This window comes from Ranitomeya imitator, chromosome 2 (genome assembly GCF_032444005.1).
Source record: "Ranitomeya imitator isolate aRanImi1 chromosome 2, aRanImi1.pri, whole genome shotgun sequence".
Lineage (NCBI taxonomy): Eukaryota > Metazoa > Chordata > Amphibia > Anura > Dendrobatidae > Ranitomeya > Ranitomeya imitator.
In genome coordinates, this window is record NC_091283.1 from 313,427,051 (window position 1) to 313,440,865 (window position 13,815).

Below are 13,815 nucleotides of genomic sequence, written 5' to 3' on the forward strand. Positions count from 1 at the left end.
AAAACAAGCCTCAATACAGCTCCATCAGCAGAAAAATAAAAAAGTTATAGCTTTCAAAATAAAGGGATGCAAAAATTATTATTTTTTTTATATAAAATAGATTTTATTTTTGCCACATGCGGAACAGTATAAAGCCCCCCAAATGAAATTCATGAAGTGCTGTTTTTTTATTCTGCAACCCAAAAATCGGAATAGAAAGCGATAAAAAAAAAGTAATGTGCCCAAAGATGGTACCGATAGAAACGTCAACTTGTCCCGCAAAAAACAAGACCCCGCATGACTCTGTGGGCCAAAATATGGAAAAATTAGAGCTCTCAAAATGTGGTGATGGAAAAACTATTTTTTGCAATAAAAAGCATGTTAGTGTGTGACAGCAGCCAAACATAAAAACCTGCTATAAAAACCCGCTATAAGGTCTCTTTCACACGTTCTGATATTTCCGGAGATGTCAGTGTCCGTGTGGTGTGTAATACTTGCGGAACATGTGTGGCATGCATGTCCAGCATCAGTACCACATGGACGGGTGCCAGGGAAGGAGCGTTACAGTACGCTGCAACCCTCAGCTGTCAGCTTTAGCAAGGTTGGCTATCAAGAATAGAGGGATCCCCACAAATAAAAAAAAAACTGTGTGGGGTCCCCCTTATTTTTGACAACCAGCCTTGCTAAAGCTCACAGCTAGGGGCTGGTATTCTCAGGCTGGTAAGGGACCATGGATATTGACCCCCCAGCCTAAAAATAGCAGCCCGCAGCTGCCCAGATAAGGCACATCTATTAGCTGTGCCAATTCTGGTGCTTTGCTCGGCTCTTCCCACTTGCCCTGTAGCGGTGGCAAGTGGGGAAATAGTCATGGGGTTGATGTCACCGGTGACCTCAAGCCCACGGCTTAGTAATGGAGAAGCGTGCTGGAAATCCCACCCATCGGTGACCCCGTCACGTGATCGCGGGTCATCAATGGGTTGGCATGACAACCAGGTCTCCAGCAGACCTCTATGGATGTCCCTGCCGGACTGTAATAAGCGCCGTCCGTTAGCCAAATCCACATGGACCAGGGATCGTCCCGCCAAACTGCCGCTCTCCTTTTAACATGGGCAAAATGCTACTCAGACAACACAGGGTGAGGGTAAAACAGTGTGGCAATGCTTTACTGAACCGCAAAACAGGCAGATAACACATGGAACAGTCCCAGCAAAATACCCAAGATGGTGTACATTACAGAGTCTCACCCTTCCGCTGACTCGCCAGGATAATAGCAGCCATGACTTCAGATCTTCCGGGGTTGCTACTCCACCGGTGACGCACACACAGAGAGGAGGTAACGACAAGCGTTGGAAGATACAAGCTCAATATAAAATCACCGCACTCATACAATGGAAGAGGTATGCTTCAGGTGAATATTACCAGTGATGAGTAAAGCGACCTTTTCCATTGTATGAGTGCAGTGATTCTATATTGAACTTGTATCTACGGGGCCAATGGTCCCTTTTCACTAGCACCAAATACCCATATTGTCTTGTCGAGTGCTAACCATTGATACATACTAAGCGTAGAAAGATGACAGTCCATTCAGTCTATACAAGGCCAGTTAATCCAAGGATCACAACCTGGCTTCATATTCCAGGGTTTGTTACTCCACCTGTAGCATGCACCCAGAGACGAAGGAACAACAAGTGTAGGAAGATGACAGTCCGATGAGTCCATACAAGGTACAAGGCTAGTTGATCCGAGGATCACAACCTGACTTCATCTTCCAGGGGCGACTGCTCCACCTGTGGTATGCACACAGAGAGGAAACAACAAGTATAGGAAGATGACAGTCCATTGACTCCATACAGAACAGTTGATCCGAGGATCACAACCTAGCTTCTCAAACATATACATGGTTCATGCAAATAAGTAGAAAACAGCCGGACAGCACTAACGCCAGAAAATGCTGTGGGAACCGCTCACCTGTGTCCTGAAAGCCAAGAAGCTCGGTCCTGCGTGCAAAGTTCCGCTGGATGAAAGCCACATGTGAATAACGAAGTAAAAGAATGGAGCCACTACCTGGACATCCGATGCAGGTAACTTTATTCCAACAAAGTAAAAGACATCTTCACGACCGGGGGTGCTGTACAAAGAGTGCGATGAAGCTAGACGACGGCCGTTTCGCGCCTTACCCATTGAAGCGCCAGCCAGGCGCGAAACGGCCGTCGTCTAGCTTCATTGCACTCTTTGTACAGCACCCCCGGTCGTGAAGATGTCTTTTACTTTGTTGGAATAAAGTTACCTGCATCGGATGTCCAGGTAGTGCGCTCCATTCTTTTTCTTCGTTATATACATGGTTCAGCGATGGTCAATGAAGTAGATCTGTATCCTTCCAACCGAGGCTGAAAACCCCTAGGTTGTTTCCTATAGAATGATAGATCCGTGACCCTCATGATGGAGCCATAATGCAAAATGGCTGCCGTCTTGTCTCTGGTCCTTTTGGGATGTATGAATGTCTTGACAGAATCTCTCTGGCTGTTTCTCTCTCAGTCTCTCCATACAGAGGCATGTAACCTATGTTTAGACTTAACAAGTGTCCCTCATTCAGTATTTGCATAATGGGTAAGAATGGAGACAAGATCAAGTAGCTTGATATACAGTTTTGTAAGAAAAGATTCAGAAGAACCTGTTTTTTTAATCTGTTAAACTTCTGCTTTTTCTGGGATTTTTGGTCCATTGGGCGGTCCTATCAGTGACTGACAGCGTTCTCGTAAGTCACTGATAGGACCGCCCACTGGACTAAAAATCCCAGAAAAAGCAGAAGTTTAACAGATTAAAACACAGGTTCTTCTGAATCTTTTCTTACAAAACTATATATAAATCTACTCGGATCCTCCTGCTCTATAACATGGTGCCTGCAGATTAGACTGCATTTTCATGGTGCAGGTTCCCTTTAAACTTGAAAGCTAACATACAGATAACATTCCATTATTCTTCGTTTGCTAAAAATAGTCATCTGGTTAATTAAGATACAATGCTGTATGTCTTCACAATATCAAAAGTAAAAAAAAAAAAGTTTTTAACACTACTTAAAAATATAAAAGTTCTAATTACCCTCTTTTGCCCCATTCAAAATAATAAAAAAAAAACCCTGGCTTCCTGTTGATGTTCAATACAACCGAAGGCGTTAAATGGGCGTATGGCTCGTGTGATGTAATAACTTCACATAAGCCCCATGACAGTGAGTCTCGACACCACTGAAGCAGAGGCCATACGCCAGTGGAGTAGGAGTGTTTTTATTTTAATTAGGCCAGACATGAGGAGGACTTCACTGAGAAAAAAATATATATTATATCTTGATTAGAAGATTCATTGACAAAGGATAAAACTAAACTGTATTAATTCCAAATGTAAAACTATACCCATAATCAGTATATAAGGGGACAAATAAGTATATAAGGGGACAATACAAATATCTCGCTGAGGATCTGTTTATACCAAGGAAGGTGACGGGCACAAGGGGGCATTCTTTGCGTCTGGAGGAGAAAAGGTCTTCCACCAACATAGAAGAGGATTCTTTACTGTTAGGGCAGTGAGAATCTGGAATTGCTTGCCTGAGGAGGTGGTGATGGCGAACTCAGTCGAGGGGTTCAAGAGAGGCCTGGATGTCTTCCTGGAGCAGAACAATATTGTATCATACAATTAGGTTCTGTAGAAGGACGTAGATCTGGGGATTTATTATGATGGAATATAGGCTGAACTGGATGGACAAATGTCTTTTTTCGGCCTTACTAACTATGTTACTATGTAATTCACCCCCTGAAGGTTAGTCAGAAGGTAACTAATAGAAAAAACATGTACCTCACGTCTCAGTATATAGGGTGAGGTGACGTATACACACTCACTCTCCAAGTCTCTCATTTCTACGGGTTTCATCGTCCTCACCAAAGACGACTCCTGAAGAGACTATTTAATATTGACCTACAGTCAAGTGAGACTAGATGAAGAAAACCCTAAAATCATGTATTATGTTATCCGAAACAGTCAGAAAACTAGCCATATATAGGCAGACCCCAGACTTTATACTATATACTTTATCCACGCCCCTTTTGAAGAAGCTATTGCGAAACGGCGCTCATCGGGCCCGGGGGAGCCGTACCAGCACTCCACACATAGCGCACGGACCTGCTATATTATCAACTACACGGCAGGTAATTGATATACAGTGGGGCAAAAAAGTATTTAGTCAGTCAGCAATAGTGCAAGTTCCACCACTTAAAAAGATGAGAGGCGTCTGTAATTTACATCATTGGTAGACCTCAACTATGGGAGACAAACTGAGAAAAAAAATCCAGAAAATCACATTGTCTGTTTTTTTAACATTTTATTTGCATATTATGGGGGAAAATAAGTATTTGGTCAGAAACAAAATTTCATCTCAATACTTTGTAATATATCCTTTGTTGGCAATGACAGAGGTCAAACATTTTCTTTAAGTCTTCACAAGGTTGCCACACACTGTTGTTGGTATGTTGGCCCATTCCTCCATGCAGATCTCCTCTAGAGCAGTGATGTTTTTGGCTTTTCGCTTGGCAACACGGACTTTCAACTCCCTCCAAAGGTTTTCTATAGGGTTGAGATCTGGAGACTGGCTAGGCCACTCCAGGACCTTGAAATGCTTCTTACGAAGCCACTCCTTCGTTGCCCTGGCGGTGTGCTTTGGATCATTGTCATGTTGAAAGACCCAGCCACGTTTCACCTTCAATGCCCTTGCTGATGGAAGGAGGTTTGCACTCAAAATCTCACGATACATGGCCCCATTCATTCTTTCATGTACCCGGATCAGTCGTCCTGGCCCCTTTGCAGAGAAACAGCCCCAAAGCATGATGTTTCCACCACCATGCTTTACAGTAGGTATGGTGTTTGATGGATGCAACTCAGTATTCTTTTTCCTCCAAACACGACAAGTTGTGTTTCTACCAAACAGTTCCAATTTGGTTTCATCAGACCATAGGACATTCTCCCAAAACTCCTCTGGATCATCCAAATGCTCTCTAGCAAACTTCAGACGGGCCCGGACATGTACTGGCTTAAGCAGTGGGACACGTCTGGCACTGCAGGATCTGAGTCCATGGTGGCGTAGTGTGTTACTTATGGTAGGCCTTGTTACATTGGTCCCAGCTCTCTGCAGTTCATTCATTAGGTCCCCCCGCGTGGTTCTGGGATTTTTGCTCACCGTTCTTGTGATCATTCTGACCCCACGGGGTGGGATTTTGCGTGGAGCCCCAGATCGAGGGAGATTATCAGTGGTCTTGTATGTCTTCCATTTTCTAATTATTGCTCCCACTGTTGATTTCTTCACTCCAAGCTGGTTGGCTATTGCAGATTCAGTCTTCCCAGCCTGGTGCAGGGCTACAATTTTGTTTCTGGTGTCCTTTGACAGCTCTTTGGTCTTCACCATAGTGGAGTTTGGAGTCAGACTGTTTGAGGGTGTGCACAGGTGTCTTTTTATACTGATAACAAAATTAAACAGGTAATGAGTGGAGGAAAGAGGAGACTCTTAAAGAAGAAGTTACAGGTCTGTGAGAGCCAGAAATCTTGATTGTTTGTTTCTGACCAAATACTTATTTTCCACCATAATATGCAAAAAAAATGATAAAAAAACAGACAATGTGATTTTCTGGATTTTTTTTTCTCAGTTTGTCTCCCATAGTTGAGGTCTACCTATGATGTAAATTACAGACGCCTCTCATCTTTTTAAGTGGTGGAACTTGCACTATTGCTGACTGACTAAATACTTTTTTGCCCCACTGTATTACAGAGCATTTTCTTCCCTCCTCTTACTTTTCAGGCTGTATATAGGTAGTGTAGTGGTTGCACCACTCCCCAGGTTTATTAGCAACAAATCTTGCCTTGCTGGGCATACCTTCATCTGCCTTTCTCTTAGGGAATACAGTAAATTTGAACATATTTATATAATAACTGTCTCTTGCGCTTATACATACTGTAACTGTGCACTTTATCTATATGTTGTTGTAACTACTATAACTATTGTCTATACCTATAGTTACACCACTTGTTGGATCTGTGCTGGGCTATCTCCCCCTGTATTTGGAGGGTTTTCCCTTTCCCCCATTTTTGTCTTATGTATTATATACTATTTTATCTATTTATAAATAAATACACAGTTTTTAATTGTACTCCTTATCACTTCTCTTCTTTTATGGCACCCACCACATTAGAATGTTTTTGATATATACTTCGTAAGTTTATAAGTATCAGGAATAGATAGTATGTGAAAATACAGTATATACCGCTCAGGGGACACTTACCGTATTTTTCGGACTAAAAGACGCACTTTTTCCCCCCCAAAAAAGGGGGGAAAATGGGGGGTGCGTCTAATAGTCGCAATGCAGGCTTACCTAGGTGGCAGAGGTGCGGTGGCAGAGGTGCGGTTGCGGGGGTGTGGCGGCAGAGGAGGCGCAGTAAGCGGGGTCCCTTTCCCCGGTATGGTGATGCAGCAGGCCCGGTATGCAGCAGAGCCGGGTGAATCCTCTTGTTATCGGTGGTGGCGGCCATTTTCCGGAGGCCGCGCGTGCGCAGATGGAGCGCTCTGCTTCCCGGGGCTTCAGGAAAATGGCCGCCGCGATCTCCATCTGCGCACGCGCGGCCTCCCGCGGCCATTTTCCTGAAGCCCCGGGAGCAGAGCGCTTCATCTGCACACGCGCGGCCTCAGGAAGATGGCCGCGCCCACCGATAACAAGAGGATTCACCCGGCTCTGCTGCATACCGGGCCTGCTGCATCACCATACCGGGGAAAGGGACCCCGCTTCCTGCGCCTCCTCTGCTGCCACACCCCCGCCACCGCACCTCTGCCACCGCACCTCTGCCACCTAGGTAAGCCTGCATGGTACGCCAGGGACCCCTCTCACGCCATACCTCTCACTGCACCTCCTGATCCCAGCACCTCCTGATCCCAGCACCTCCTGAACCCAGCACCTTCTCATCCCAGCACCTCCTGATCCCAGCACCTCCTGATCCCAGCACCTCCTGATCCCAGCACCTTCTCATCCCAGCACCTTCTCATCCCAGCACCTCCTCATCCCAGCATCACCCCACCTTGCCTCCTGTGACCCTGCTCTGCCACCGCCATAAGATACTGTAAATTCGGACAATAAGACGGACCCCCATGTTATAAAAAATCTTTTTTTCTGCAATTTTCACCCCAAATTTGGGGTGCGTCTTATGGTCCGGTGCGTCTTATAGTCCGAAAAATACGGTAACTTCCAGAGATAATTTCCATATTCCTACTAAATAATTGCACAGATCTCCCAGACATTATGGCTGCACATGTCCCTAGTCTTTATAACGATATTGCACTCATTCCCTGACAGACCGCAGCATGGCCATTAGTTAGAAGCTGCTAATGATCTCTGTAGCAGGTAAGTGTTCCCTGAGTGGTACATATTGGGTCACCTGAAAATGGAGTTTAGTCTAGGACAACCTGTCTGCACTACTAATTGACAGCTGTTACAATACCAAACTAGGGCAGTCCCTATAGGAGAAAAACAATAATTATAAAAATACTGTATTTTCACATACTATCTATTCCTGAATGACCACCACTGGAGTGGCTTATAAACTTAGGAAGTATATAGTTTGACGTCTGGGATCTGCCTATATGTGGCTAGTTTTCTGACTGTTTCGCATAACATGATACATGATTTTAGGTCAATATTAAATAAAGTCTCCCTATGAGTCGCCTTTGTGAGGACGACAAATCCCATAGAAATGAGAGGCTTGGAGAGTGAGTGTGTGTACCTCACCTCACCCTGTATACTGAAACGTGGGGTATATTTTTTTTCTATTAGTCACCTTCTAACTAACCTTCAGGGGTAAATTATGGGTATAGTTTTACAATTGGAATTAATAAGTTTAGTTTTTTCATTTGTCATCAAACACGAGGAATGACAATAGACAACCCCTTTAAGAAGATCCAATTTAGTTAAATCGATTCCAACATTCTAAACATAAAAAGGCTTGTCCCCTATGTGATATTTCTGATGTTTGTTAACAGCTGATTTCCAAGTAAAATATTTTCCACATTAAGAAAATGAAAATGGCTCCTCCCCTGTGTGACTGCTCTGATGTCTAACAAGATGCGCTTTCCGATTAAAACATTTCCCACATTCTGAACAGGAAAAAGGCTTCTCCCCTGTGTGGGTTCTCAGGTGGCTATCAAGAACCGATTTACGGTTAAAACATTTCCCACATTCTGAACAGGAAAAAGGCTTCTCCCCTGTGTGAATTCTCTGGTGAGTAGCAAGCTCTGATTTCTGTGTAAAACATTTCCCACATTCTGAACATGAAAAAGGCTTCTCCCCTGTGTGAATTCTCTGGTGCCTAACCAAACGTGATTTACGATTAAAACATTTCTCACATTCTGAACAGGTAAAAGGCTTCTCCCCTGTGTGAATTCTCTGGTGCCTAACCAAACTTGATTTAACATGAAAACATTTCTCACATTCTGAACATGAAAAAGGCTTCTCCCCTGTGTGAATTTTCTGGTGCCTAACCAAACGTGATTTAGTATTAAAACATTTCCCACATTCTGAACAGGAAAAAGGCTTCTCCCCTGTGTGAGTCCTCTGGTGGATAACAAAATTTGATTTATGTGCAAAATATTTCCCACATTCTGAACAGGAAAAAGGCGTCTCCCCTGTGTGAGTCCTCTGGTGCTGAACCAAGTTTGAATTCTGATTAAAACATTTCCCACATTCTGAACATGAAAATGACTTATTTGCTTTAGAAGAAGTTTGTTTTTTAATGCCTCTGTTGTGAATTTGGTTTTCCTTTGTAGTCGGTAATGAATCAGTAGATGGGACCTGTTTCATAGGATCAAATGACAGATCTTTGCTGTGAATGGAAGATGGTATATTTGGAGTAATAGCATTCACTTCAGTTGTATCTTGTAAGATCTCAAGATCATCCGATTTAAAAATTGAAGATGTCAGCTGTCCCTCTGATCTCCAGGTACAGTCATCTGCTAAGACAAAAAACAATTATTTTTTTAATAAAATTTCCTTGAGTTTCATATTTTTGAACATTTCTACTTTCCATAAAAATGGCAAGCTGTTTAATAGAATGTATTTATTTACCAAGACAATGACAGTTCAGTCTAATAGAAAACCTTATTGGGTGAGCCAGAAGTGTGTGGTGTTAAACTGTTTGTTCATTCTGCCTCCTAAATATCGAATAAAAAGAAACTAATGTTATGTAGGTAAAAATAATACCAATTGTCATCTCACAAAAAAACAAGTCTCCACTCAGGTCCATCATCTGTCAATGGAAAAACAGAGGTTCCCACACTATTGGTGGCTCAAAGGCTGTTGAAAACCAATAAGGTTTCTCTAAACCAATCCAGCAAAATCCGCTCTCACTTCTGAGTCTTGCAGTGTGCTCAAACAACATTTAGGATCCCTGTATTTAGCAATACTATAGTGAGAATAATCCACTTAATTTATGGTGTGTGTGTGTCTCCTGGAGCACAATCTGGGCACTATGTGTTGGGTAATAAAATGGCAAATGTGTAATTTTCACTCTCCAACATCCACTGCGTGTTAATTTCCGGAAAGTGGCTGTGAAGTCAAAATATGCACTCCTCCTATAGATTATAACACTCAATGAATTCATTTATAAAATGGAATCACTTCATGGGGACTTTGACTATTCTGGTTTTTTGTCATTTCTGTGTCCAATCTCATCTGGGATCTGTTCCCACTGTCCAGCTGGAGTAATCTGCTCCATACTTCAGCCAATTGGAAAGTCCAACATCCCACTAAAGCTCAAAGCATATTGCCGCAATTAGCCAGATACAGCACTGTTCTCCTCTGGTCCCGTCATCTGTGCTCAGCTTGCGGCTTGTGGTTTTGTTTTCTGATGTGACCATGGACTGTTTACTGTCTACTCTTGTGTCTTCTGATTCTGTATTCTGTCCTTCTGGTTCTGACTCAGCTGCCTGACTGCTTCTTGACATCTAACACCACAGAACAGCAGGTAATACCATGGTCCAAGCCTTGGGGTCTCTGTGTAAGTCCAGATCCATGTAAGTGTGTTAAAGGGCAATGAGCAAGGCAATACTTGGAATATGGAAAGCAGAGAAGGTAGTGCCACGCATGTTCATGGTGGACATCTTTTGAGATGCCAGGTGACCACCAACAGTGCTCTCAATACACTCTGTCTGCAAACTATTCCAGTTAGATCAGCATTCAAATAGCTAAATGGCGCTCCTTCCCTTCTGAACACAGCCATGCTCCCAGACAGTAGTGTACAACCGTGTATAGGGTATTGTGCGAATTTGGAATATAATTTGTAAGATCCATTTGTTTTCCATTATCATTTGTGAATAATTCCAAAGTTATCACCACATAAAGTGACACACGTCAGATTTAAAAAATGGAGCCTGATTAGGAACACAAAACTGGCTGCGGGAAGAGGTTAAGTCAGAGTATTTTGGACACTACTGTAGTTGAGAACTGTGACTAAACACAATAACACATCTACTGAAATGATCAAATTCAACAGTCATCATCAGTAATAAATGAGTAACTAGTGGTGAAACCTCTCTAGGGTAATTAAAGTATGGGGCTCAGTGAGTTCACAATTAGTGATGAGCGAGTATGCTCATTACTTGAGTTTCTCCAAGCATGCTCGGGTGGTCTCCGAGTATTGGGGATTCAAGATGTCTAGCAGCCGCAAATCATGCAGTTGCGTTGAAAAATTAAATCTCCGAGCACTCCCAAATACTTGGAGACCACCTTAGCATTCTCGGAGAAACTCGAGTAACGAGCATACTCGCTCATCACTATTCACAATCTAAACTACTGTAAGGGTCAATATTTTCGGTCAGATGAGTTCAAGAAGAAATATTACACATTTAAAACAGAACGGTGTATAATAGTGCAGAGCTGAGATGTCTAAAAGGGAACCTGTCAGCAGGATTGTGCACAGTGACCTACAGACACTGTCAGGTCGGCGCCATTATACTGATTACAATGATACCATGGTAGATTAAATTCGTCTTGTGCTTAATATGTATTCGTAGTTTTCAGTTAATGAGATTCTCGTGCTTTGGGGTGGGGCTGTGGGCAGCCTGTGGGCGGGGCTTTATATGGTGCCCTGATTACATATTCATCTGTATTGGCTTATGGCAGGTCACTGATCCTTCAGTAACGTGCCCCCCATTTTTACATAATGCATATAATAGTTTTGATATTATTGTTGATAATGCCTAAAATATTGTGGCTATTCTAAGGCCGGCTTCACACTTGCGAGTTTTACGGACGTAAGAGCGCAGAAACTACGTCCGTAAAACTCGCAAAAAATACGGCACAATTATTCTCTATGCCTCTGCTCCTATCTGCCGTATTTTACTGATCAGTATTATACGGCTTTCTACGGCCGTACAAAATCGCAGCATGCTGCGTTTGTCACCGTACTGCGCAAGAAATACGCCAATGAAAGTCTATGGAAGCTTGAAAAATACGGATTACACACGGACAAGCAGTGTGACTTGCGAGAAATACGCAGCGCTGTTAGAGAGAAAAGCCGGCAATTCAGTGCGGTGTACAGTAAAATCACACTGACAGCTTACAGTAGAATAGGTAGAATAAATGTGTACACATAGAATAGGTATATATATATACAGTGGGGCAAAAAAGTATTTAGTCAGTCAGCAATAGTGCAAGTTCCACCACTTAAAAAGATGAGAGGCGTCTGTAATTTACATCATAGGTAGACCTCAACTATGGGAGACAAACTGAGAAAAAAAAATCCAGAAAATCACATTGTCTGTATTTTTTATCATTTTTTTGCATATTATGGTGGAAAATAAGTATTTGGTCAGAAACAAACGATCAAGATTTCTGGCTCTCACAGACCTGTAACTTCTTCTTTAAGAGTCTCCTCTTTCCTCCACTCATTACCTGTAGTAATGGCACCTGTTTAAACTTGTTATCAGTATAAAAAGACACCTGTGCACACCCTCAAACAGTCTGACTCTAAACTCCACTATGGTTAAGACCAAAGAGCTGTCAAAGGACACCAGAAACAAAATTGTAGCCCTGCACCAGGCTGGGAAGACTGAATCTGCAATAGCCAACCAGCTTGGAGTGAAGAAATCAACAGTGGGAGCAATAATTAGAAAATGGAAGACATACAAGACCACTAATAATCTCCCTCGATCTGGGGCTCCACGCAAAATCCCACCCCGTGGGGTCAGAATGATCACAAGAACGGTGAGCAAAAATCCCAGAACCACGCGGGGGGACCTAGTGAATGAACTGCAGAGAGCTGGGACCAATGTAACAAGGCCTACCATAAGTAACACACTACGCCACCATGGACTCAGATCCTGCAGTGCCAGACGTGTCCCACTGCTTAAGCCAGTACATGTCCGGGCCCGTCTGAAGTTTGCTAGAGAGCATTTGGATGATCCAGAGGAGTTTTGGGAGAATGTCCTATGGTCTGATAAAACCAAACTGGAACTGTTTGGTAGAAACACAACTTGTCGTGTTTGGAGGAAAAAGAATACTGAGTTGCATCCATCAAACACCATACCTACTGTAAAGCATGGTGGAGGAAACATCATGCTTTGGGGCTGTTTCTCTGCAACGTGGCCAGGACGACTGATCCGGGTACATGAAAGAATGAATGGGGCCATGTATCGTGAGATTTTGAGTGCAAACCTCCTTCCATCAGCAAAGGCATTGAAGATGAAACGTGGCTGGGTCTTTCAACATGACAATGATCCAAAGCACACCGCCAGGGCAACGAAGGAGTGGCTTCGTAAGAAGCATTTCAAGGTCCTGGAGTGGCCTAGCCAGTCTCCAGATCTCAACCCTATAGAAAACCTTTGGAGGGAGTTGAAAGTCCGTGTTGCCAAGCGAAAAGCCAAAAACATCACTGCTCTAGAGGAGATCTGCATGGAGGAATGGGCCAACATACCAACAACAGTGTGTGGCAACCTTGTGAAGACTTACAGAAAACGTTTGACCTCTGTCATTGCCAACAAAGGATATATTACAAAGTATTGAGATGAAATTTTGATTCTGACCAAATACTTATTTTCCACCATAATATGCAAATAAAATGATAAAAAAACAGTCAATGTGATTTTCTGGATTTTTTTTTCTCAGTTTGTCTCCCATAGTTGAGGTCTACCTATGATGTAAATTACAGACGCCTCTCATCTTTTTAAGTGGTGGAACTTGCACTATTGCTGACTGACTAAATACTTTTTTGCCCCACTGTATATATGTCAGTGAGACACATATATGTATATATATTAATATTTATTCCAGCGCTATACAGCTTGAAAGTCGGTAATTCAATTACCGGCTTTTTCTTTCTCCTTCCTAAAACCCGACATGATTTGAGACATGGTTTACATACAGTAAACCATGTCTTCTCTCCATTTTTTTTGCAGATTCCACACTACTAATGTCAGTAGAGTGTATCTGCAAAATTTGGCCGTTCTAGCTCTTAAAATAAAGGGTTAAATGGCGGAAAAAATTGGCATGGGCTCCCGCGCAATTTTCTCCGCCAGAGTAGTAAAGCCAGTGACTGAGGGCAGATATTAATAGCCTGGAGAGGGTCCATGGTTATTGGCCCCCCCCTGGCTAAAAATATCTGCCCCCAGCCACCCCAGAAAAGGCACATCTGGAAGATGCGCCTATTCTGGCACTTGGCCACTCTCTTCTCATTCCCGTGTAGCGGTGGGATATGGGGTAATGAATGGTTAATGCCACCTTGCTATTGTAAGGTGACATTAAGCCTAATTAATAATGGAGA

The 13,815-nt window shown here is 43.0% G+C and overlaps 1 pseudogene; it reads right to left on the bottom strand.

The window, feature by feature from the left end:
• LOC138666464 (zinc finger protein 850-like) overlaps positions 1–13,815 on the bottom strand; it is a 132,255-nt pseudogene that overhangs the window by 36,454 nt on the left and 81,986 nt on the right.